The sequence below is a fragment of the Struthio camelus genome, chromosome Z (assembly GCF_040807025.1).
Source record: "Struthio camelus isolate bStrCam1 chromosome Z, bStrCam1.hap1, whole genome shotgun sequence".
Lineage (NCBI taxonomy): Eukaryota > Metazoa > Chordata > Aves > Struthioniformes > Struthionidae > Struthio > Struthio camelus.
In genome coordinates this window covers 17,027,475-17,054,468 of record NC_090982.1, presented here as the reverse complement: position 1 = coordinate 17,054,468, position 26,994 = coordinate 17,027,475, and the positions used below count along the sequence as shown (strand labels likewise).

Here is a 26,994-nt window from a genome sequence, read left to right as displayed (position 1 = left end):
ATAGTTCAGTCATAAAATGCACCAAGTCTTTGAAATTTGAGTTGCATATTGAATTAGGTTTAGCTTTAAACTAGCTAAGCAACATTCACCATGTGTATTTTATATTCAGATGCCATGCATTAACTTTCTGTTTTCAAGTACTCATATTTTTCTTTAGGAGGATGTATGTTACGTAACTTTGAGTAAACATAAAGTGTGCTTGTATGTGCATATGCTTGTGTATGTACATAGAAAAATGGGAAACGTGCTGTTTATAAATCTCTTCCTCTTTATTTTCTATTACATATGTACAATTTCTGTATAAGTAAACAAAAAAGGTCTGCAGTTTGAGTGCCTGCCTGTCTGCTGTCTGTAGGTATGTACATTCCTCCTTGCCATAAAGACCTGCTGTTCAAACACAGCCTTCTTTCTGAAGGGTGCCAGATGTTACAGAAGTGAAGACAAACTGTGATCTTAGTCACGAACTTGTTCAAAGGGGGAAAAAAGATGGTATGTGTTATTCCTGGGAAGCTTCATTACTTATCGAGAAGTCGCAGAGCTGGATTCCTCACCATTTTCGCTTGTTCCAATGCAAAAGAGAGGAGGAAAGTGTAAAATGCTGCTGATTTGAAATCTAGTATCTTCTACCTTCTTTGTACCGATGTGACTAACACAATAACACGCGAGGCGGTGGGCATGCCCTCCCTGTCACATTTGAATGGTTACAGACATTTTCCAGTTGTGCTATTTGGAGTTGGTCTTTCTTGCTAAAATTGCTGCTTTCTAACAAGTGCCTTTATTGAGACTAGCATGGAATTTCCACAAGTCTCTTTTTTTGCAGTGACACCTTCAGATTAGGTCATGTCGCACGTCCCTTGGATTTGCTGTTTCAGCCACATCGCCTGGCCAGCGAGGAGGATAAAACTTTGTGGCTGCTCTTCCACCAAGCCCATACACGGAAGGTATGTTGATGAAGTCGAACGAAGCCTCTGGACATCATTATAGGAGAGGATGAACATTTCTTTCCTTGGAAATAAATGTGGTGAGTAGAGGTCTGCACACGTACTGCTGCACTGTGCTCATCCCTGGGCTGAGGGATAGCGTGAAAACCATGCTCTGGTACTCGCTGTGCCCCTGAGAAGATGACAGCACTGTGTAAAAGCTGAGATCGGATGCAGGACCTTTCAGCCTCGTGGACATGTAAGCCCCAGTGAGAAAATGCCACGGGGGACCCAAAGTCGCAGCTGCACATCACCACGACCTATGTAGTATAACTTGCTATTATAAATCTTGCAGGACTCGGTGGACCTGGGAGGAACGAACTGAAACTGAAAATTTTTAACCGATGCCATGTTCTGTATTGTTTTTCATCTAGACTGTCCTTAGTATTATCTTTATTTTAGATATTTGCCAGTAACCCCCATAAAGGAATTTTGAATTAGCATTGGCACTTTGGTGAGCTTTGTGGATAGCATTGTTTCCTTGCTCTTTTCTTGCACGGTTTCTTTGACAGCTGGGCAGCCGTTGAAGCTGGGGAGGCTTTCGGAAAGCCTGCTCTTGCAGCACTGTATACGGACTTGTCCAGTCAACCCCCAACTACAAGCTGCTTTGGCAGCAAGGCGTTTCTTGACATTTTAAGCTTGCCCGTGGATACGGAATCGTCAAACCCTCTTTGTGAAGGCTGGTAGGTCTCCTGCAAGGCGGGCACCAGGTAACAGCACGAGAAGTGCTTTTCCTCTTAGGTGGGTAGAGGCTGACTGTAACTTGTGTCCGTTTGCCCGGCTCTCCTGCCTGGTGGCAGCTCAGGCTGCCCCTGCAGCGAGTTGGCATGGAGGTGGACAGGAAAGGGGGCCTTTGCCCTTAGCAGGGACATGCTGAGGACAATCTGTGCATGTGATAGCGCCGCAAACCCAGGCTGCTGCTCCGTGCTTGGGAATTCATCGCTTTTACTGCTTAGCTAAGAAGACAACCCCGTCGCTCGCTTTGTGGTTTTACTAAGAGTTGAGTTCGGCTGGGTGAAAGCTAAATCAGGTCAAGTGCACCATGCAGGGATGCAGGGAGGTTGTCCCCAGTGAGGTGGTGACGATCCAGGGTGTTGCTGATCGAATGGTGAGATGCAGGGTTTCAGCAGTCCAAGGCAAACAGTCGTTCCTGAAGGTGTGTCACTTTGAGCTTTTAATGACAAAGTAAGCCTTTGTGTAATCTGGAAACTGTGTGTGGGTTTAGAAACCACAGGGACAGGTTGTGCAAATCTATCAGCAGTGTGGGTAGACTGAACCAGTGATAGGTTTGAGGATTTTTTTTTTGCTACTTTGTTATTCCTCTCGCGTGATTTCAAAGCAAGGAGGAATGACGGCCACGACTACAGTTCCCGTTGCTGTCAGCGCACAGACTTGACTGAGAGCTGGCATCAGGCCTCTGCTGAGGAAACGACCCCTTTTCTTAGAGACCATGCAATTGCACAGCCCCCATCGGAGTGAGCCAGGATGACAGCCTCCTAGACGCAGCAAAGCGCACGTCGCGCTGTGACAGCTGGGTGACAGCCGCAGACGGCCGTGGGCTAGCGGTGGGGCCAGACGGGGCGGGCTGCCTGGGGCAGTCAGAGCAGGGCCTTGAGGAGAGAAGCAGCATCCCCAGCAAACGGGCAGCCTGCCTGCGCGCCTGGGAGGGGTGCAAAGGAGGGAGCGAGCCCCTCGCCAGTTACCCCCGCCAGAGCGCTCCCGCCTGGCTCTGCTCCTGGGAGCCGCCACAGGGCGGCCGAGCGGGGCGGCTAAGTGACCCCCCCCCGCCCAGCAAGCAATGCTGGAGTGTCTTCCTTTAAAAAAGAGGAAGAAGGTAGCGCTGTTTCCAGAAAATTAGGCTCTTGGAGACATACTAACGAGAGTGAGGTTTGTGGCAGTAATGCACGACCTGGCAACACTGCCGCTTCGGAGAATCACTTTGACAATATTTTATGTTCTCTGCCCAGTTCTTCAGCAGTTTTGTTCCAGTCCAGTTCCTCCAAAGCTCTCACTAATCCCCACAGCTGGAGAGGTGGTTCACACCTCCTTGGAGCTGCCGATCAGTTTGTGAGGTTTCACAAACATCACAAAAGTGCATTTTGGAATACGGAGACTGTATGAACACGCCAGGGGAAAGAGGATGTTATCAGCATTACGAGAGACAGCAGCCACGCTGACCACAGCCAGGAAGTTAGCTAGTCATGTTACACCTGCACAGGGGTGGTGTCTGGAGGGCAACGTCTTGCAGTGAACGTCAACTACCAAAAACGAATCCAAGCCCAATAAACACACGTGCATGTGAGACGTGTCCTACAGCCAGCTCCGCTTGCTGGCTGAACACCACCTGGTGAGCAGTGCTGTGGTGCAGCCTTTCCATAGGTGGGGAAGTGGGTTTCTAACCCGTTACTGAAGTTATCTTCCAGACACTAGCAAAGAGGGATAAGAACACCCAAAAATACATTTGCCGAGCCTCATGACAGCCAGCCAGGATAAACAGGCCAATATCTGGCTATCTCAAATCAAAACAGCTAGCGGTAGGATCTTTCTCTAGCTTTTGTCATGTTTTCTCTGCACAGAAATGCAAACTGCCAGGCTCAGATCTTCACCATTTCAAATGCCTGAGAGATGGTGGGAGCTCAGAGCTGAGGCTTCAGTGGAAAGCAAAATAGATCTTTTGAAGCAGAAAGCAACGTGTTTGCTCTGTGAGCGGGGGGGGGGGGGTGGTGTGAATTTCCGAAAGTCCACGGTCGGTTCTTGCCTGGCCGAAGTGCCAATTCTCTGCCAGCACTGACTCGTTCTGGCTTCCAGATAGAGTAAAAAGGAAGAGAAACGTCGAGAAAGAAAAACAACAGCATCGTCTGCCTGAGAAAGGAAGCAGCCTTTAAGTCTCTACCTTTCGTATCTTTCGTCTTGAAACACTCGTCAGCTTTGTCCTACTTCAGTCTTCTAGTGTGGTAAGGCAGAGTTGATAGAGCAAAAAATCACAGCTTTATGTGGGAGGTGAAACTATGAAGTATTGGGGATGTTCAGACATGGATGCTACCTGCAGCATGATTTCCCAAGCTGAGATAATCTTGCCGGGAAGTTGTTTCAAAGAAAGGTTAAAGGCACAAAAAGCTGCAGAATCCTGTAACTTCCTGATGAACTCAGACCTTGCAAAAAACTTTGCATCGTGGCCCAAAAGGGAAGGCTTGTATATGCAGCTGCTCAGAAGTTTGGCAGCAACATTTGACAATCTCACTTGGCAAGGAGTATTTCATAAAAAATGTCCTGAGGAAAGCTCTGGGTCAGATCAAAATACCTGTGACAGTGCATGTGCTAGGATTAGGTTCAGCACTTACTGAAAAGAAAATTTGGAAGCACTGCAAGCACGTTACCCAGTTTTTTTGCTGCTCTCTCTCTGGATTATAGTTAGTCATGGCCAGTGACTAATCTAGCTATTGTATCAGTAATATAGAGAACTAGGCCTTTCTTTTGTGTTGCAAATGGGGATGGAAAGTCTTTTCCTCTTGATACCTCACCCTGGACAAGACCAGTTTACACAGGCAGAAGTCAGGCTATCTCAAACACTGTAGAAGTTGGTTTCAGTTTGGGGGAAGGTCTCTCCTGTACTTGACCAGCTGCAGGAGGGTCTGCCTGCCCTTTCCTGCATTGGTACAGCTTTGTAAACTGCAAAGCTGTTTTTCTTCTATGCATTATATTCTAGCTGCATATGATGGCGATGGAAAGCCTCGTTATAATTGTGTGGATGATGCACTTTTGTGTTGCAACCATCATCCAGCTGGTGCCTTGAGACAGCCTCGTCTGAAAATGCAGTATTTATATTTTTAGCTGTATGTCAAAGCATAGCTGGGGTTTTGCTGGCTTTCAAAAGAGGAAATACCTCAACCTCCTTGTGGTTTTTCTTCCCAGGATCTCTTCCCGTGAAGTAATGAGCGCTCATAAAATACACTGGAGAGAGTAATGATTTCACCTGAAAAGAAAAACAAAGGCATACTTATTCTGTAGAACAGTTGGTAAAATTGCTGATTTTCCAGTACCTTGGAAATCCCCCATTCCTGCTGCATCTCTTGTGAAATTCATGTAAATGCAAAAGCAGTGGGGATAATTTTCTGGCCTTAAGGAGTTAAAAAAGTGTTGCTGGAAAGATCCAGTTGCATGTTGTTAAAATTTAGCTTTAACGAAGCAGAGAAAATTGCAGCTCCAGAAACACAAGTAGAAATCCATCTCACGGCTGCTAGGAAGATGACTGAAGCCAAAGACGGAGGAGATGCAGAGCAGGGTGGCTCTCGCCAGAGGTGCAGAGCCGGGCGAGGGAGCCTCAGCGCGAGAAACACTTTCCACGGTGCAACACAGGACCTTCTCCCAGGGACAAGGAAGAGCTGGGTAGCAACCTCCAAACCCCAGGCTTCAGAGACCTTTTCCTTTTTTTCCAAATTCCAGCCTTCCTGTCCTGGGTGTCACCTCTTAAACACGGTGACCCAGGAGTTCTTCTGGATGAAACGTGGCTATACAGACGTCTACGCCGTATTGCATTATATGTCATTATACAGGGAAGCTGAGGATGCAGAGATGCATGTTGCACGTGAGAGAGGAAGGTAAATAGGATTTATACATTTGTCTCTTTGAGTTGTTTCTTTGCATTTTGCATCTACTGGGGGCCCATGCTGCCATTTAACAGCTTCAGTTACAATTTTTCAGTAAAAATACCAGGATCTGGGGAGAATTATGAATTACACAGCATGTGGCAACTGCAAATACCACAAGTTGGTTGTGGTGTGGTCCAGCTTTGAGAGATTGGTCCTTGCGTGTGTCCAGCGCGGTTTCAGAGTTGCTGGTTCATGTGCTGACAGAAACTGGAAGTGCTCAGAAATGAAATGGGACTTCAGAGTACTCATCCTTGGCTTGTGTTACTAAGAGTTGGACTCTAGCTTCATTGGTTGAGAAATACATTCCAGTTTCTACCTGTTGATGCCTGCTCTTGCTGCTCTTACCATTTTTTCTGATTTTTTGAGTTGTCCTTTCTTTTTCCTTCCTGTGTTATAATGCTTAGTCTGAATTTTAAGATGATTTCAGATCATCCAAAAGTTTAATAGCTTAAAATGCTGCATGAGAATTTACTGTTTGTCTTTATGTAAAGCTAAGTGCGTGTGTTTGTGTGTGTGAGTGCGCGTGTATCAATCTATCTATATTTATTATATGTAAAGCACCTATAACGCAGTATACGTGCAAAATATATCTCTAAAAAGAGACTTGTCTCTTCTTAATGCAGCAAAGTCTCTGACGGAGCAGTCCCTGCAGCAAGCCGCTGCTCAGTGTAGAAGGGCTGCTCAGATTTTTGCTCAGTGGTCTCGACTTTGTCCCCCCCCAGGAGGTTAGCACCAAGGGCAAGTGGAGGCTCAGCAGCTCAGTATGGCGTTTACCGCAGAAAGCGCTGTGAAGGTGTCTATATCAGCCCATGTCAATGTGTGCATGCGTTCGCAGGCAGGAGCCCAAGTGGTTACGCCGGCGAGCCGGGTCTGCCCAGGGTCGCCTGGCTCCCCTGCTCTCCCCTGTGCAAAACGCCAGCCGGGAGGCCGCCGAGCGCAAAGGCTGCCTGCCGCAGGGGAAAGGAGGCAGGGGAAGAGCCTCCTCCGCCCTCCTTCAGCGTGCCCTGCCGCCCTGCCTCTAACAAACCGCAGCCGCCGGGGAGGAACATACCAGCCTGGAGACGGCCCTGGTTTCCCCCGAGCAGCTCAGGCAGCTGCTGCCCCCCTATCCGAGCACACGCCGAGGGCTGGCGTCCGCCTCTCCTCTTCCTTTTTCTGCTCCTCTCCATCTTGGCAGGTGCGCTCCCTCTTCCGCGGATGTGGACGAGCGCAGAGATGATTTATGCCCCGGTAAAGCACTGCCCAGCAACCCAGCAGAACAGGGGGGCATGTGGGTTTTTTTTTTTGCCCTGGGGGCTGTGCACGTTATGGATATCCTGCAGAAACCTAGGCATGCAATAAGTGTAAGAAAGAGAGTGCGTTACAGCATGAAAGGTAATACGAAAGTGTGTCGTTAGCTCTTTGTGCAAGGCAGTACGCGGGACGCTGACTAACGGTTGCACATTTAACCCTAGCGCATATCGCTCTGTTTTTGCTGACCAGCAGTTTGCCGTCAGCTGCACCTTCAGCTTCCCGCTTGCGCCCTCCGTCTGCCCTTTGCACAGAGGCATTTGCTCTGTCCTGCAGACAGCTTCATGTGCTTAGTTTTGTCAAACCCGCAAACGCACGTTTTCACTCGCTCTCTCTCTTCCCCTCCTCACCGCTCGCCTCCAGCTCCCTGTTTCTCTCTGTCTCTCGCCCTCAGAAGCACTTTCTCCCTTTCTCACATTTGTTCCCGGGTGCCGTCTTTCATCTCAGCTCCTTCGCTGCTTCTTCCCCCCCCCCACCCCCATGCTTTGCCCCTTTCAGTCCCTGCACTCAAGGAAACCTGCTATTTTCCGCTTTCGGTTTCCCAGCGCTGACGCCCGGATCCTGGCTGAGGCGGGCTCTGCTCTGAGCTCCAGCCAGCTACGTACACGGGCCCGAATCGCCACCTGCGTTAAGCACGGCCTGAACAGAGAGCAGGCAAATGACAGAGCCGGCCCCAGCGGCTGAAACGGGGAGGAGAGGGTGTATCTTCTCTCCCTCATTCTCTTCAACATCTCCTTTTCCTGCACCAAGCCCCAACAGCTGGGCTTGGGAAGGAGCTTTAGCTACACTCTTACGTGTCCTGCAGCGGTGTCTGGAGGCCCTGGGTGAACTCCAGGACCTCCCTTACAATGTGCATAGTGAAGGTTATTTGCTTTGAAGAGCTAGCCACAGTGGCAGCAAATACATGTCTGTCTCCCCGTTGGCAGTTCACTCACCTGCGTTTCATCAGGGCGTAAGAAAGGGTTTGGAAAGGTGAAAATCATTCCCACTGTGATGTACGCGTTATGTAAAACCAGCGTCCCCTGCTTTCAGCGATGAAGATTGCTGTCTACGGACAACGTTTCATGTCTGTCGGGGGACCTGAGCTTTAGCTTTAATGGATGCTGTGATTAACCGATTCCTTGCATGTCACCCGGGAAGAGCACAATTTTCCCTTTGCGCAGCAACTGCTGGTTGCGTCCGTTTCGCCAGGCTGAGCTTTAGGATTTGGCTGAGGGCTTGACCTCTTGACTCTTCCAGGTCCCCAGCACCGTCTTTTAGGCTCAGATTTTCCGAGGGATGAAAGGTCCCGTGGATGCACTTCAGCGCCCGGTAGGATGGAAGACGCGGAAAAGGGCCTTAAGCCTGGTAGGCGCTGACTCCGCTCTGGAAAAGCCCATCTCCGACATGCCCGGGGGCAGAGCTGCCTTTCGCTGTGTCGGCACACAGCCCCGGGCAGCGTGGGCCCGGGGAGCCCTGCTGCCGAGGAGCATCCTCAGGGGGAAGGTTTGCCACCTGAGGGAACCGACAGAAACTGTGCGTAGTTTTCTTTAGTGTTGGGGTGGCAGGTTCAGGCCAGTGGTGCGGTTTCCCTGAGGGAACCACAGGCATACTGAAACAGGCCCTTCCTGGAAAGCTGGCTGAAGGATTGCAAGCAGAGACTGCCACCTCCCAGGGGTTCGCACAGCGCCCTGCCTACTCTGGGGCTGCGGGGTGCAGATAACCACCAAGAACAAGACGCCTGACCAAACACACACACATTAAAAAGACGTTTTCTGAAAGCAATGCCTGTTCCAAGCGGCGTTATTGGATCCGGAGAGATCGGTTCAGCATGCCACATGCGACAGCAGCAGCGCCTGCGCGCGCAGTTGTGTGCGTTGGAGTCGGATATGCGCTTGGAGGGCAGCTCCACCTGCGCTATCAGCGAGGGGCAGGTTTGTTCGGCTGTCACACAGCAAGGGGTTGGCAAATGACTGTTTGGGTGGATAGCGCTGGGTCTTCTGATATCATGCTGCACCCCTGCTTTCAAGGCCTCTGCTGCCTTGGAGGTCCTGGCTCGTGTCACTCGTATGAGTTTCTCTCGCAATTCTTCGCTCTCGCGTCACTGACTGCTCACAGCATATACATCTTTTCTATATGAAACTCTCGCAACCGTTTTTGTTAGTGTCTGTCCATTTACAGTAATATTAATGGGGATTATCAAAAGTCTTCATTTAAATTCTCTTGGGCTGCCACTTACAGGATACGGGCAGCGCACGAAACTGCTAGGTAGGTCTGTGAGCAGTGGATTTGCCAGCGACTGGTCTCCTGCAGCCTGGCACTTTGCAGGTCTCTTGTCTCTGACGGTGGAGTTCATGTTGTTGTGCGAGTCACGTGGGTTCACTTCCTGGCCGCCCATCCCACGAAACCTGCAGGAAACTAATATCCTTGACGCCACTGCTCCTCTGTGAAATTTGGCTGAAATCCGAGAGGTGGGGACAGACAGGTGTGCGTGCACTCTGAAGCTGGGACAGCGTGAGGCTGCTTTCGCTGAGAAACCAAGCAAACAGGGCTGGACGTGAGGGTGGGGGTAGCCCGATGCCAGCCTGCCCGCCTTGGCTCTCTGCACCGTGATTGATTCAAATCTTCTCGGGCTTGAGGCCCTGCCAAGCAGGTGACTGGGCTCACATCGTCCTATATGGACAATTTTAAGATGAGATGGATGCGGGGTCGTGGTAACTGAACCTGAAACTTGGAGATGATTGCGTATATGAAGCAGCAGATACCTGAAAATGGGGAAGCAAAGCTCACACAAAAAGGCAGGCTCTGAGCTTGTTTACAGCTTCAGAGATGACCTCATACATAAATTTGTGTTGAAAACAAGGCTTCCCCGGGTAGTTTCACAGAAATAGAGCATCTCTAGTCAAAGGCTGTTGATTTCTGCGGCTGTGTGATTACACTGAAAGTTACGACTGTCCTCATCTGAAAAACAACAAGAAAACCTAACAGTCAGCTATGCTGTTCTGTGTTTTGAGCTGTGCCCCCCAGCAAAAAAGTAGGTATAAAGCTGTCAACCTAATTTGCCAGGTGCTTTACTTGCTTTGCAGTGATGCTGAGCAACATACAAGATGCCAGGCAGCAGAGACTCCAGCCCTCACTGTCCTCCTCCTGATTATTCGTGTCTCTTCCTGACTCCCTGTCCATGTTATAAATACAGCCACAGGAGAAATCGCAGCTGCTGGCTTTGGCGTGATGTTGGAGAATGGCAGTCCAGCCTGGGGTTTAGGGTGCTGCTGTGTGGCATCGATGACCCAGGTTCGCTCTCCGGCTGGGACACTAACACCTTCTGGGCTGGTCACTGCCTCTTCTTACTACTCATTTTTTCCCATCCGGATGCTTGGGGTTGGTACCCTGGTGAGAGCAATAGCTATTCCCTCTCTCACTAAACTGCTGTAAAGTTTAATTCAGTGGTGGTGGCGAGGGTCTCTTGACACTTTGCTTATGCCTGGCCTTGGTGACCAAACCGCCAAGCCCACGTGCAGATAGATAGGTGGCCACCAGCTAGTTCAGAGCGCGTGAGTGCCTTTTCACGTGCTTTTCAACTTCCGCATGGTTTAGGCTGTGACTTCTGTTTTCCAGTGACTGTGAGTGGATTATGTTACTGGTGTCATTGCACAGGAGTAAAGAGTGGTCGTTCCTCCAGTGGTCACCCCTCCAGCTCACCCAAAAGGGCTCCACATAGGCTGAACAAACCTGAGTGGGAAAATACCAATGTATAAAGAAACTGTGACAGCAGCAGTGAACTACTTCTTTTTCTTTTTTTTTTTTTCTTTCAGCTCAGTGACATGCTTAGCTGGATTTTGCTTTCACCTGGGCAAATTTTTGGTTTTGATTTCAGCCTGCCTCTGCACTGAACTCTCTCAAGCTTTGTGCATTTGTAGAGTTTCGCTTTTAGTCCTGGACTATCGAATTTGCCAGTAAATTTCAGAATGTGGTTTCTATGTCAGCCTATGCCACGCTAACAGATTTCCGCCTGCTGTGCTGGCAGGAGATAATTCAACAAAAGAAACCTATCGCTAATAAGTTTTCATTTGCCACAGGTGGGTCTTTGCCTCTGTCAGAAAACCTGAGGGTTGTGGAAATTGAAAACAAGTTGAAAATCGCTACTCTAATAGGGCTGCTAAAAATCCAAAAGAATCTAATAGTGTCAAACTCAAATGTCAGCACCCACGTTCTGTGACCAAAAACATACTATTTACCTTCCTTGGCTTGTCAAAATGCAAAACAAAGAAACACCTTTGCTTAGCAAGGCACCCCTGGGTGTGAGGGGTTTCCTCTTGAGCAGAGCATTTTAGAGGGGCATCAGCAGTGTTTTTCTCCTAGCAAACACTGGAAAGAGTTGCCACAGCTGGGACAAGGGCTGCGCCTCTGTCTTTGTTACATAGCGATTAACAGGACTGAAGAACACATGCAACCGCATGCCATGCTTACTTGCAAGACATCATGAAACACGGCTGAAATGCAGAAGTTATAAGGCTGGAGAAAGCCGTGGCCTGTTAAGCAAAAGGAGTAGTTTGACTTACGGTTTGTTGTACTGTCTCACACAGAGCGGGGAGCCCTGTTCATGGGTTTGGCCCTTTGAGCGGTTGTCATGGAGCAAACCCAGAACAAAAGCGCTTCTTTGAAACAAAACGCAGGCGTTTTCATCCAGCTGCACATTCTCCAGGAGCTCCTCAAAAGCAGCGCCCAGCTCCTATAAAATATGCTGCTGCAAGAAGCAATATTTTTGTGATTAGTTGATGCAGCTGCATTGACCCGGCTCCCAGCTTGGCTGCAAGTATAATGCACTTATGTAGGATATCACGTTTAGCACAATTTGGGACGCTCCTGTGCAGGTATAGCCAAGTTTGAACTGAAGGGACTGGTATCAATTCCCTGGTATCAAGAGAGAAGAGTCTCTGCAACCAGCTATTCATCTTAGAGCTTCACTCCTTCCTAACTGCTTGTTAGGCGCAGCAAGGCTAGCTTTCACTACTCTGCTGATTGTACCTTAGTGAGATGCATGACCCCACCAAGCATCTTCCCATCAAAAGCTAAATGCCATGCTTTCAGGTTTGGATCTTGTCTGCTCAGCATAGCTCTAATGTGACTTAGGACTGGTTAAGACAGTGGGTGCTGTGAATTCAATGTAAACCAAGGTTTATGCTCATTTTGAATCTATGTGGATTTAAAGAAGCTTTACATCTATTTTGTAAGAATAGAAGGGAGTACCTGCACTGGTTCAACTAAGTGATTTTTAAGTTGCACCCTTATTTAATCTACAGTGACTTGGAATATAAATAGGGCTTAGATCTTGTGTGACGAGAAGCCAAAAAATCGTAACTTAAATCTGTAACAATGGAAGGCTCGTAGCTGGGGACACCATAACCTACTTAGAAAAAAGAATGATAAAGAAAATCTATTATTTCAGTTCTAACATGGTCATACTTTGCAATTCTATATTTAGAAATAGCTTCCAAGTCCGTAGGGTGGTAGCTAATTTTCTGATTTTGTGACCACAAATCTCATTTGGTTCATTTTAAGAAAGTGTTTGCCTCTGGTGACTTGCGTTTTGCATTTAAACCATCAGGAATGTATTTGCAGGCTGTTGTAACAATGATTTTAATGACTCCTCTTTGTCTGATCCAAGAACAACTGTTTTGTCAAAGCAGACTTCACAGTTTTTCATCATGTTTCTTTAGAATGCATCGCATTTGTGCGTGGATTAGCTTTTGCCAGAAAAAAGGAGAGAACCACCATGAAGCCAGCTTGCATTGTGTGCTGGACTGCCCTTCACTTGTTTAAAAGCCCTTGCTTGGGGCCATCACCAAGAACAGAAACAACACAGCTGTCGGAGGTTGTACTCTGCTGGAGATGTTTATAAGTGGAAGCTTGCAGCATATGCTGAGTTTATGGCAGGTTGGCAGAGGCTTGAACTCTGAGGGAAGGGAAGGGAGGATGAACACCTCAGTTTGGAAACATGCCCTTGCGGTGTTCCTGCTGGACTGCCTTGTTTGCGCTGTGCTGGCGACACTTCAGTGCCATTTACACCAGCACAAGCCATAAAAGCTATTTTAAGCTTCGGATTCGGAAGAACAGTATCATTTGGCATTTGATGGCTCACACTAAATACTTTTAAAAGGCATCTTCAGGTGCCTTAAACCTGCACAGGCACATGGATGCATACATACATACCTATATGTAGGTATATGCCCATACCTGCCCATGTAGGTGTTACATCTACGTGAGTATTTTAGTTCAGTGATTCCCTGAATTCCTCCTGTCGTCTAGTGGATCTCATTTGGAGGGTTAAATTGTGTCCTGGCTGGAGAAAGGCAAGAGCATTCAACCTTCTCTTTCTTTCAGCTTGCACGGTGGGAGGAAGGAAACCCGAGAGGGCAGGAAAAAGAGCACTTGCTCTTAGGAGCATTAAAGAAAGTCTGATTTGCTTTTATTTACTCCACATCACTGACACTTTTATACTAGTGGGTTTAGCCCTGCTGTACCCACACACCAGTAAAATTAGGCTCCAGCCCCCGGCACTCCGGATTACCGTATTTCTATTGAGTTTATGGGTCAGTAGTCACTTTTTTTCTATGTTTGTTCTATATCTTAGAGTTTCAAGAGCTTATTCTGTAAGTGCAAGGAGACATGAAACAGCAGTGTCTGATACTTCTCAAGGGGCATTAGCAGCAGGCAGTGAGCTGAAGGGGTTTGCAGAGAGGGTCTGAAAGGGAAAGGTGGAGTGAACTTGGTGCCTAAGGAGGAAAAGGAAAATCAGAGAGGTTGGAATAGCAGGGCTAAGCTGCAAGGGCCAGAGGTAAAAGGTGGAGTTACCAGAAGCTGAGATGTGATATTCAGTTATTAGAAGGGGGTCTCTGGACTTCAACAGCTGAGTAGCCCAGGAAGTTTTAGGGGGTTGTAATCTGGGACAAGAAGAAAAAATTGCCCTAAAGACTACTCGGCTCTGAATCCACTGGTTTGATGACCTCAAGACTTAAACTGGGTGTTGCATCATATCCTTGGGAGTAGAAAGAGTATAAAAATGTCATATGTTTGCACAGGCCATGGCTTTCTTTATTGCCACGGCTGGATTGCACAACTCTTAAGATGCATGTACTTTGCATTTTAAATAAGGCTTATCTTCACCTTCAAAGTCATATGCTCTGATTTGATTGAGCAATGTCAGCAGTTGCCCTAAGTAGTTTTTACTGCCCGAGCTGCCTCCTCTAACCTTTGGTACGACCCACAGTCCCAAAGTGACTATTACTGGAGACGTTTGGGAGGATGTTCATAACACTACAGTCTTTTCTCCATGGTGGCAAGGACTTTTGTCTCCCAGCTGTTTTGGTCTCCCTGCAGGCCTTGCACTCCTCCTGGCACCACAGCATCCCGGCAGCTTCGGAGCAGCTGAGAGGTCGGTGCGTAGCGCTGCTGCTCCCTCCCGCTCTGCCTGCGGAGAAGCTGGTGGTGCTTTCCAGGAACAGCTGCTGATAGTGCACCACTGCACGAAAACAAGCTCAGACCAGGGTGGAGGCTGAAGCACTAGGAGTGTCCCATTTTCCAAGAGGCTACTGTGAGAACAGGGTTTATATCTGTCTGTGCTGAGTCTTGCTTGCTTGCTGACCATGTCTTCAGATCCCAGAAGTATACCTTTTGGTCTGCAAGTTTTACAGCAGTAGAGCTGTGACAGCTCCACAACTTCAGCAATTAGCAGGGGCTGTAAAGCCATGTTTCTCTGAAGTATAGCGTATTTTCTTGTTGATTTCAAGCCTGGGTGGTCTTGGGATATGCAGACTTATTGAACCCTTCTCTTCCAACAACATCAGATCTGCCAGTTTTCTTCGAATGAAGATTTAATGCCTGAGAAGGTAGAGACTTTCAATTAGTCATCACTTCTGTGGGTCTGCATCACCCTCTCATAACATACTATTGGCAGCCCACTTCTCCTTCACCGTCACAGAGGTTACTCAGGGTTGCCTGTTCGCTTGGGCTGTGCTGTAGTGGAGTTTACCTACCCAATTTGACAGCAGAGCTGGACAGTGCAGTGAACTTCGCTAGTGTAGTCAGCCTACACGTTTCTCAAAATCAGACCTTTTTAGGTGTGTGTATTTGGCTTATGAGTCCATTTTTAAAAACAAAATTTGTTTTAGATTGCACATGGATGCATGCATACATGACCTTAGTGAGAAACCTGGTGTGACACTTGGCTGTGCAATATCCATTTTATTGCACAATGTACCTAATTTCATCACTGCAGTTTATCCAAAGTCTCCGTAACTTTGCCACCTCTGTGGATATAATTCTAGTCCAGTAGCTGTTTCTTGGGCAAAGAGAAAGGTTTTCTAGCCGTTCTAACAATTCCAGCTTGCATGACAGAAGAAAAATACTGGATCCCTTTCTATCACTTTACTGCTTTTCCTAGCCAGAGGTAGACACTAATATGGTTATTTCACGTTATGCTTATATTTTTAACTTCCAGTTCTGGTAAAACCAGAGAAAGAATTTAATAAGGAAGTGATTTTTCTTTACTTGAGAAATTTCATACAAGAAGGTTATGTAGGTAATTTGAGGGATTTTTTTTCGCCCCTAAGCCTTGAAACTGTTTTTCTTTGTTTGTTTTCAATGAAAAATGGAAACATATAGAAAATAAAAAATGTTTCATCTGCTGTATGTTATTTTTTTCTGTCAGTGAGGCACTTCTGATTAAAAGTCAGTCAGTTCCTTTTTTTTCCCTTTTTTTTTCAAATGATGATAATGTTGTTATGTATCATTACCACTCGTGCAGCTACTTTCTGTACAGCTGTCCAAGGTTAATATTGTTCAGCCGAAGGTGCAAGGTTTAGGCCTTATCCATCCACATCTGCTCTTTACACAGGGTATTACTGCAGTTCAGAGGAGAATCACAAGCTTTCTTAGCTGGCTGGTCAATGGAAAGTTTTGCCTAATTTCCACTCAGTAATCTTGGTTTTTCCGCCATCAGCCATCACTTAAATTAGGGACTTTTGAACCCTCAGCACAGTTCCACATTGATTTTGCTGAAATGACTGATGAATGCCTGTTGATGGAAAACGGAAATCGAGAATGCTGACCAGGCTTTCTGAGGACATTAAAACCCAGCTTCTCTGGGCAGAAGATCCTTCGGCCACTCATGTGGGAGTCAAACACACCTCTAAACAGAAGCAGAAAGCACTCCTTTTGTGCTTTTGGGCTTGGCAGCTCCTGGTCATATCCCACGACCAATGTTTGATGTGTGATCATTAACGACTGTAGGCTGCAGTCTTTTTTCAGGCAAGGTAGTGTTAACTGGGTTTTCCAGCGTGAGCAGATAGGCTTCTTCCGCTCAGTTTCAACTAAATGGGATAGCCCTTATCCTCCCTACAATGCCGTCACACAGAGCAGTCGCCTGCGCTTTGCCAGCTGCTGTCTTCTGCATGGCCGTCTTTCACCTCGTCCCCTTGCCTGGCTGTGGAGAGGCTTCCAGGAGGGCAGAAACGCAGTTTCCATGACTGCTGAACTGGAGACAGCAAGAAGGAAAAACAGGCCGCAATCCACAGCCCGGGCAGAAACAGGCACCCACATTTATTATTTACATAGGCCTCCTCGGCCCTGGCTTCAGAGATGAAATCAGACTGCTGTCTCAGCTGGCGTAGCTTTTCTCCAGACAGCTCTCCCAGCAGGCAGTGGCTGCTGTCTGCGTGCAGACTGACAGAAGCGTCCAACGCTATTTAATAAGCAAAACCATTAGAGCACTTCATGCGAGATGCAACACAGGTGCGAGAAATACTGCACGAAAATATTTGCTTTTTGGCTGTGACCCTGCAGCATCCCCAGTGGGGAGGGACATAGCACGCTTTCTCCTCCATGGGGTACCTGAGCGTATGGAGGGCCCAGGCTGAAAGCAGTCAGAAACTGTCTGCTTGTGAGCCTTGCTTAGGTATATACGCATAGGCAGGTATTTGCAAAATCTGGCCTCCGGGGTAAATTATTTTCCTGTCAGTCTTTGCTAGGCTGTAGATCATTATGCTCAGCAGGAAGGTTCACATCTGTCTGTGCAAAATGATGCAAACCCACATGGTGGGGATAGGAATTGTGTCCTAGTATAGGGCACTGAGGGAAAAAAAAATGTGCTTTTTTTTTCCCTTCTGCATTTGTTTTAACAAGGCACAAGGATTCTTTCAGAAAGGAGGAGTGAGAATCCTAGTGGCTAGAGTCTAGCAGGAAAGGAGCTTTTCATCCTTCATTTTGGCAAACTAAAATCTCCAGGCAACTGAAAATGCTCTGATGCAAAGCGTTCTAGAAGATCATCTCCCTCCTCCCTCAAAGATCATCAGCATCAGGATTTTCGGTTGAGTCCAAAATGTAAAGCAAAAAACAAAAACAAAAACCCTATGCATTTGAAGCAAACAAGGATCATGAATCCAGACTCCATAAAGCTGAAGAAAGGTCTCCTGAGGCAAAGACACAAAAAATTGATATTTACAAAAATCTCAAGAATGAATTATTGATTGAATTTATAAGAGACTATCATCAACCTGATCTAGAAAGATTTTTACCTCACCTGCTGTGATATTAAACCAGCACAGAGCAAAATAATTACCATATGAGTGAGCAGTTTGGGACCAACACCATTCTCTAAGTATTTCCTAGATGTGAGAAAACACACATCCTCTTTTGGGCTGATGGGATGCTTGCTCCAAACGCACCTTTTGCCCAGATAGCGCTTTTGCGCTAACTGGCCCTGATCTGAGGCAGTCCATGAGCAGGACTTTTAACTGTCCACCATCTGTTTTTATCAAATCTTCCGAAATACTAGATGGGAGCTGTTTCGAACATGCTCCCAAGTCTTCAGCTGCGGACTCTCTGGAAGAGAGCGCACAGACCTTCCCCGGAAGGAGGAGACAGATTTAAGGTACCGTCGTGACTGGTAGGATGTTAGGTTATTCCGATTGATAGGCTACTCTGGACCTGGGGGAATATCCCATGTGTTTTCTGTGATGCTCCTCTTCCCTGTGCAACAGTCCCTGTTATTTGCAGCATGCCCTATGACCTCAGAGAAACTCCAGCTGAATAGACCTCTCTGTATTAGCAGCAGGCATAACCTGGCATTATTCTGGCCAAATATTCCTTCTCTTTTGCCTCTCTAGCTCTCTACTCCTGTTGCTTTTTTCCTTGTAATTTCAAACCAACAGGAACATACTTCTTTCTGCTGATCGCCCTCTTCTACTATCCCACTGCTGCATTTTTCATGTTCGAAGCTCTCTGGAGGCAGGGAACAGCAATTACTTCATGGCTGTATAACAGCTGGCACAATGGCGGTTTGTTCTTCATCATTGGTTTCTGATTGCTTAATTTAACAGTACTTTCATGATCAAGGCACTAGTTTTATTAATAAGAATGGCCATGCTGGGAGCCTGGATAGCAACGACCTGGACCCTGCACAGGTCATTAATAACTGATCAAACTCTGTTGCTTTTTCTCAGGCAGATTAAAACAATGGAAGGAGCTAATAGTCAACATTTGTGCGAAATTTCTGAGCATAAGCTGAGTTACTGTAAATGTCAGAGTACACACTCTTAGCCTGTGAAAAGACCAACTTGAGGTAAACGTTATTTAACTAATAGGCCAAGCTAATGCACGTTATCTCACATTTCCATCAGCTAAATGCATGCACACAGACAGTCACTATATAGTAATGTGATCCCATCTGGCCTTTGGTCTAAACAACTGCTCTCTGGAGAGTGAGAACAGCTTAAACAAGATCTCTACCTGATTTTACTTGGGAGTTACAGTGGGAAGTATCAAAAATAGGGATGAAAGAAATACATCGTGCCGACTTGATGAACTGGCATCATTTACAAGCAGCTTACGTGGCTCTGAAATTACGAGTTTTTGTAGTACAACATTAAAATTGGCTTTAGATCAGTTGCTTCTGCTTTACTCTAAACAGATTGTTCTGTTCTGTCTTGCCAGTAGGAGAAACTGCAAATGGAATTTGTCATCATGTATCTTTCATTTGTAATTCCAAGACTGCCTTCTTGCACAGCAACAGATCCCCACAACGGAGGGACACCACTCACCCTAACTTACTTCCGAGCTAACTAGCAAGGGTCAGGCCTCTCCACCGCAGCTGTGGTCACAATAGCGGCCAGCAGAAGTTTATGCACCCCGGTGTAACAAACATAAGCCCTTGCTGCAGTGGCCAGGAGAAGCAAGGTGCAAGTTTCCTGGTTATCTCTTTAATCTTTGTAGCAACCTCAATTTCTTTTTTCTTTCCTCTCTGGGAAGGCTCCAGAGGTGAGTGGAGGCAAACTCAGGCGTTTTTTTTTTTTTTTTCCAGGTAGTGTATTGCGTTTGTCAGTCCACTTTGCTTCTGACGCAGAAAAAGCTGTGAATAGATCTTGGAGCCCATAAGCCTGATTTATATGTCTATTTCCACCACTTTGGCAGCATAAAGAGACAGAAAAGTGGGCTTGTATGTGATGAATATCCACAGAAAAAATTTATATGTCAACAAAATGGCCTCAAGTGTCTTTAATGCAAATGAGAATTGGATTCATAGAATGCAGGAACTCTTCATAGCTCATAATATCTATCAGCGGCAACTATCATACATTTCAGTAATTTGGAAGCTTTTTATTTGAATAAGCGGTTGAGCAAAAACTTTCCTCTTAAATGGTAAGGCGGACGAAATAAAATAGCAAGGAAAAAAGATCCCGACATCCCACCCTTCACAGTGAAAGGGCCCCCCTCAGTGTGACTCTGCAGCTCTGCGGGAGGCAGTGCCAAGCAGTGCCCGGGCCAGGGGGAGGACCTGGGGCCCTGCGTGTCTGTGGCAGGAGGAGGCTGTTCTGAAATAACTGGTGACCCTAGGTCCCGCCTGGGTGGAAGTGATGGTAGCTCCTGGGACATGCCGAGCCATCTGCAGACATGGAAAGGAGAGGTTTGTATCCTCACCCTCCACCTCCCTTTCCACTTCTGCCCTTGCCTGAGGGATCTTCACCTTCCCTCTGCCTCTACCCATGTAAACGAGCACCCAGCGGCAGATCGCCGCTCCCCTTGCTCCCATCACACACCCTCCGGAATCGAGGATGGCAGCCCTGTACCTCTTTACACTTTCCCCACCCCACACGCCACCCCTTCATCCAGCTCCTCCCACCCCGTAATCCTGCCTGAGCAACCTTGCACTCCCTACCTCCTCCTTCACGGCCTCTTTCTGCATCTCGCTCAGGAAGTAGAGATCTTGGGGCTGGCCGAGCTTCTACGGAGGAGGCTGATGGGGATGCTCAGCCCATAGGCCACGCAGGCCTTCCCGTGCTGGTGGCTGTGCTTAGCAGCAGCAGGCTCCTGGCAGCACAAGAGCGTGCGCCCTAGAGCACATCCTTTAGAGCGTGCTCGGACTTTTGCAAAAACCCTGGGGAGCAGTCCGGGGGCTGAGCAACGTGGCTGCAGATTTCTCCTGCTTCTGTGCCTGGTGGATACCAGAGTCCCAGAGTCTCATATTTCTGACTAGCTGCAGGCATCGCAGCAGAGCTAGGGTGAGCTGAACCCTGGGAAAAGGTTAAGATGAAGTCTGGAGTGACCTTCCACATTCCCTGACCATTAAGGGAGGTATGTATGTGGCTTGTTTCTGCGCGGGCAGTACCTGGCACAATGGGCTCCCCGGTAGTGCTGCAGAGCCACCTATTAGCCTGTGTTGCATCTGAAGACTCGTGGACACCTGGCACAACAGATGTGAGGCCTGGGCCAGCAATCCCACCAGCCACATCTTCCTCCTTTGCTAGGACAGCTGCTCTGAGGTGCCCTCAAGATGTTCTACGAGTGTCACCCAGGTTTGTTGTGATCCTGCTACCTTCACACAGTAGGGTTACGAAAGTCAGGTTGGTTTGTGAATGCTCCTGGCTGCACTCATCCTTGGGGGCATCAGACTTGCCCCCTCAAAGCTTTGCTTTGGCCTTTGGGATCAGTGTGATGGGAGCACCCATAATCCCAGCTCCTTACAACAGTGTAGCCTGCATGTGAGTACAAGGCAGATGTCGTCCCAGGATGCCTATGAGGTGTGCTGTGGCAAGTAGACCACAGAGTAAAAACAGGTGTTTGGGGCTCTTTTGTCTGAGCTGCCAACAGAGAGTGAAAGAGAAAAATCTGGCAAAATACCTCTTTGTTCTTCATCACTCCCACAACGGCAACTCTCAGCATCTTAACCTGGGATGTGAGAAAAAATGCTTTGTTTAATAGAGAAATAGGTTATGCCAAGGCCTTGTTCAGGGGCCTAACCTGTGACAGACAGCACACACCAAAGCGTTAGTAACAGGGAGTTTAGCATCACATTAAGTAGACAAAATATTTTAAAACAATCTGGAACGGCGTGATAAATCCACATTTCTGCTCTCCAGAGAGCATGGCCTAATTTTTCACCACGGATAATGGATTTGTCTACAACTCTTGTATAACTATGCCATTTCTTTCATTACCTTTGGTAGTACCCGTTGTGGATATCTATGTCCCTATTGCTTGAACTGATGCAACCCAACAGACGCGCAATTACTTCTTGGCACAGCGCATGAAAGCTCCACCTGCAAAAAGCACTTATCTGACTCAGACCAGCTGACTTAATGGTAATGGTAATTGCTGCACTTTGAAAACAGTCCTACCTCCTCTATTTGTTTCAGCATCAGCATTTTGTGTGTGTGTCTCTAGATATCTCTCTCGCAAGAACAGATAATTAACGGCAAGACCTTTATGCTGGCTTGACACCTCCTCAGCATATCTCAATATGATGGAGGCTGGACGACGCGCCTTTAGCAGGATCAGTGTCTTAGCAGAAGGGTACTGGCTACCCATTTTCAGCCTTGAGTGAGTCTGCAGCCCAAGAAGTTACCATAGAAATGCTGACAATGGGAAGATATTTCCGGGAATTGCAGCAAAACATAGCGATCTCCTGAGACAGCTGTGATATTGTGTACAATGCCAGATGGGCCCTGGTATATCAAGCAGACGGAGGAGAGCGGAGATCAGCCAAGTCTGTTTTGGCATTGTGAAATCAGACCTGCTCCTGGCCGCATGGCACGTACAACATCACCAGTCTGCAGCAACTGAAGATCCCCGGTCTGCTTCGTGTCAGTCCCTGGGTAAAAACATTAATGCTCAGATCGTCGACCTCGGCAGGGAAGGACACGTGCTGTTTCTCAGCAGCCTGCCATGCCTCGCTCCCTACAACCCCGCTGTGGCAGGCACCACAGCCAAAACGAGCTCTGGCTGGCATTGCAGACAGCCGTGACCCTCTCGGCCACCAAAGGCACTGGGTCTGCTTCGCACCTACCTGCCTTTCAGCATCAGCCCTGCTGCAGAGCTGGGGATACTCTTTAGCTCAGACCTGCCATGTCTTTTCCCTACACGGCTTAGCAAAATATCGGTCATTTGAAGAGCGATAAAAAGCATCAGGTTCCCTCAGGAAGACATGACACAGGGGTGCTTGTCCCTCCACCCTGCATTTCTGCAGAGGCCCGCCTGCCCCTCTGCTTCGGGTCAGCTCGCAGAAGGGCTCCCTGCCCCAAGCAAACTAAGCGCTTCCTCTTCTGCTGGCACCACAACTTCTTGCTTGCACGCATGTAGAGTCCCAGTCTTGTGGTTTGTAGTGAGTCTGTTCAAGAAAGCATAGCCGGCTTAGGTCTGGAGGTCTGCTTGGGGTTTCCCAGTCCTGAATTTGTAATAGAATAGTTTAACCAAAAATACACCCTAAATCCATCCTGCAGGCCTTGCTGTGCTTTTATTCAGTCTTTTCATCAGGCAAAAATTTCTTAATAGCTATTGGGAAATTTCAAAATGTTTGTGGTGGATTTGGGGGGTTTGAATTTTTTTTTTTTTTTTAAAACTTTCCCCTTTGTGGGTTTACACACTGGAGGCTTAAAGGAAGAGTGATGCAAGATGGAAATATGTGGAAGTGGCTTTAGGCAGAGAGTCAGGAATTGACTGGTGTCACAGCATTCCCGATGGTTGTAAAAATATTGTTTCAGGCTGTTGGCCTGACAACTCCTTACCCTTCTGCTGTTCGTGTTGTCCTGGGGCCAGATAGGTCTTTCTGCTGCAGCAGCGCGGTGGCTTTTCAGTGGGCCGCCTTCAGCAGTGCAACTTAGAGCGACCACGGGGCAGGCGTAGCTTGTGCTTCGAGCCCATGTAGCCCTTGTGGTCAGCTAACCAAAGGGCGAGCCAGAAGGTGATGGCAGGCTACCAGTTACGGGCCTTTTAACCCAAACCAGCTTAGAGACAGCTGTTGAAATAGCTCTGCCCAGGCAGCAAGCTCGAAAATGAGAGAGAGAGGGGGAGAGAACCAGGTTGTAATAAAAAGGGATAATTTCATAGCTGGAATAAGAAATACAGATCGCACTGACACTCTCATCTAAGCGAGTGAATTTTCCTGATTGTCGCTGTCACACTCTTTGTTCATCCTCCTTGTCACAGTGGTTGAACAAAGCTGCTCTTTTGTCCTTCCCCTAACGTGGGCTCTCCTGTGGCTTGCCGTAAGTGAAATTCCAGTGAAGCCACAAGCAAAAGTACACAATTATGTCTTACAGGCCCATCATCCTGAGTTGTCTCCTCTCTTTGCGGGCATGTTGATGTAGAAGTTTTCTGTAGTAATGACGTACCAGCGCAAAGGCGTCTCTTTCCAAGTAATCCTGAAAAATCAACGCTGCGGCAGGCAGATAGCATCACATCAGAATTGTGCAATAATAACCGAGCTGCAACAGCTTCAAATAAACACCGCCATTTCATCATCTGCGTGAGTATTTCTGTCTTAGTCAGAAAACGCCTGGCCTGCTCTCTCAGCACTGTCAGCTCCAGCCCTCCAGCACCCGCGTGGGTGACTGCCGCGTAGGGAGGAGTCGGGCTTTGGTGCTCTAATCAGAGAAGGGGGGTAAAACGGGCCAGGCTTTGGTGCTCGGGGCAGGTCCGTTCTGCAGATTCAAGCGGTGGGGTGGCTCAGTCCTCGTTCCCACTAGTCACCTCTTGCATATTGCTCGTCTTTTCCTAACAGAGACGACCAGGAGCCTCGGTCTAGGGCTGAGGCGAGTGGGGCTGTAGAAAAGGAGATGTACTGCAACCTCATACACCTTTACCAGCTCTCAGTTTCCCGCTTCCTTGCTTGCACCGTGGCGTCAAGGGTTACCCAGCGTCTTCCATTTGTCGCTATATAACTTTTTGAAAGCTTTTAAAGCTAGCCATCCCACAATCTCACAGCAAGGCTCCTTGCTTAGCTTTGTGAGATTAACTAACCAAAAACACACACGCTCTGAGACAGGGACTTCAGCCAAAAGGAACTCTGCTGTTGACTTTATGCACGAAGCAGTGCCAAGAACATAGTAAGCATCAGCAGTTATCATTGAGAAAAACAAATACTTGACTGTGCAGTCTTTTTGTGGGAACATTTTGTCTTGCTGCTGCTTCAGAAATAGGAGCTTGAAACAAAACAGAGAGGCACACCTCTCCAGAAAAGTCCCGACCAGGTTTGGTTCAAGATGCTGATAACAAAACAAAAGAAAACAACACCGGTAGGTCACTCTCCCGCTGTGGCAGAGGTTTATCAGGACGGAGGGACTCACTGCAGCCCGGCTTCTGATCTTCCCACTTGTTACTGCTTCTTCCGTCACGCCTTTGGTTAGCTGCTGAGGACACTTTCCACCTGCCTGGCGCCTGCTGCAGCAGTGACGGAGACTGTGAGGAGTTTCTCTGGGAGCAGTGGTTTAGATTTTGATTACTTTCACTCAGCTGGTTCCTGCAAGCTGAGAAAAATTGAAGGAGGGAGAGATGGAGGAAGGAACGCAGCTCATATTAATAACCTGTGTCATTTCTAAAACCTACACAGTACGGGGTAGTACTGTCCTTCTCAGGTGTCAGAAGCACACTGGCTCTCAGATTCGGGGCGGTGGGGGGGGTGGTTACTACACCACTCACTGTAAATAAGACATTTTGAAACACTCCAGGGAAAACGGGGTGTTCAGAAAACAATTATTTGCAAAGTTTTTTTTCCATTGTTCAAAGAATTCTTAAAAACACACACGTGCCAGACACTTAGGGGGCATCAAAAGTATTGCTAAAGTTTAGGAGAACCACCAGGCCATTTAATAAACATCGTGGGGCCTATCCTCTTAATTTTCCTTGGCATTTCACAGAAACACCAGCTTTCAGCTGCTTCTGTGGAGCACTAGGATTTCGCAGAGCTGGTTCCTGTACAAACACAAGAGATGAGAGGACGTTTCAAACTTATTTTAAAGAAGCAGTCAAAATGGCTCTCTAGAGGATCTGAAATAATAGGACTTGCTGACATGCAACCATGTTACTCATGGCAACTTCACCTTGTAAACCGTGCTCAGGCTGAAAGTTACTAAATTTGTCCTCATAAGATCACTGCTCCTGGCAAGAAGAGAGCATGGGGGCTCATCATCCCTGTTCCCCTTTTGCTACCTGCAGCATTTTCAGAAGTTGCATTTGCTTGAACAATATCAATGCTAAAATAAAACCAATTCGTGCAGGAAAAGCTGAGCATCCTCTTACCCCTATTTGTCAGTAGTTTTATCAGAAAAGGATATCTCTCTGGCAAATGGTGTTTTCAGCAACATTTGCAGTATATGTGCACTTAGAAGCATAGAAAAAAATGCAAAGTGAAGCAAAACAGCGACAGCGCTACAAAGAAGGCCAGGAGTGGTCTGAGGGCAGGGACGAGACATCAAAATGGCATTTTGCAGTTGCATGGGTCTGCTTCCATGTGCCAGCATCATTTTTTGCTTCTGAGCTGCATGTGGGCTGTGGCGGCCCCCGGGGCAAAGCTGCCGTGCACAGAAAGAGCCATTTATTCAAGGACAGTGTGGAAGCGCCCTCCGGGACTTACTGACACACGCACATGCGTGTATACACACGCATACACGCACACACCCCCTTCTGCAGCACTCACAGCTGCACCTGATCCCTCCCGGCCAACATCACCAGCCACGTCGGGGGACTTTGCACTACATCTCACCCCGAGGAGCAGTGCTCTGGTCCCAGGATCTGCAGCAGATACTGGGCACGTTGGTGACATTTGCCGTTTCCAGCCACTGGCTTCCTATGGGAGCCCATGCTCCACGCATCTGCTTTCTGACACGAGACAGTGGCCTCGTCTTCCAGGTCACGGGCGAAAACCAGTTTGCACTGCTGTGCATCAGCCAGGCTCGGTTGTTCTGGGGGCTCTGAGCTGGCTTTGCCTTTGGTGAGAAGCATCTGAAAAGAAAAAAAAAAGGAAAAGAAAAAGCAGAAGCGTCAACAGTTGGAATTCAATTATACCTATGTAAAGTGACAAAACCATTAGGAAATGAAAATATTTGACTTGCCAGCACGTTGGGAGGCTTGCTTACCTTGCTCTGGCGTGGTGTGTAAGCACCGGCCCAGGGTGCGCTCCCGCGCGCGCGGGGGAACGGAGAGGCCGGACCTCTGCCGCGCGCTCAGAAGGCGGCGGCAGCAGCAACAGCACAGCTTCGCACCCTCGAGAGGGCAATACCACCTCACCGCCGGGCTGACGCGGCACGGCCTGCGCTGCCTTGCGGGGGACCTGCTGGCACTGACGTTGCTCCTCTGCTGGCTACGCGGGAGCGACCGGCGCTGAGAGGGGCTGATAGCCTGGGGTCTGCGTCGCGCCGGGTGATTTCCCACCCCCTCGGGGGGGGGGGGGAAGAAAAAAAAAAAGAAGAAAAGGAAATAAAAGCCATCGCTCACCTGCAATCCTTTTTTGCACGTTTGTAAGGAGCCCAAACCCAATGGGAAGCTTTTCCAGCTGCTTCCAAAGGAGCACACAAAGGCTAAAAAAAACCTCTCCGACTGCTATTTGTTAAGCTGGGGTGGAGAGGTGCTACCAGACCCACATGGGAAGTTTTTAAAACCCTGAGGAAAAGAAGGTCTTGCAAGGCTAGTAGTATTTTAGGGTCCGGTATGCCATGCTGCCGCTTTGTGAGCGTGGTCACACAGGGGTCTCCCGTCCCCGGGCGCTGCCGGAGGTTCCCGTCGGCAGCGTTAAGGCGCTCGGTAACCCCTGACTGTGGCAGCTCCCA

At 48.0% G+C, this 26,994-nt stretch overlaps 1 long non-coding RNA gene across 3 annotated transcripts; it reads right to left on the bottom strand.

Annotated features, from left to right (window-relative positions):
- Window positions 1–288: 288 nt before the first annotated feature.
- On the bottom strand, window positions 289–26,994 carry LOC138064582 (uncharacterized). 3 transcript variants are annotated; one of them, XR_011137838.1, is made up of 6 exons: window positions 26,663–26,994; window positions 25,932–26,170; window positions 21,074–21,121; window positions 11,461–11,645; window positions 6,681–10,630; window positions 289–4,953 (listed from the first exon to the last, which is right to left on the bottom strand). It is a non-coding gene; the product is annotated as an uncharacterized lncRNA (long non-coding RNA). The 3 variants fall into 3 exon arrangements; XR_011137837.1 differs by having other exon boundaries at window positions 6,681–11,645; XR_011137839.1 differs by lacking the exon at window positions 26,663–26,994 and adding an exon at window positions 26,305–26,629 and having other exon boundaries at window positions 6,681–11,645.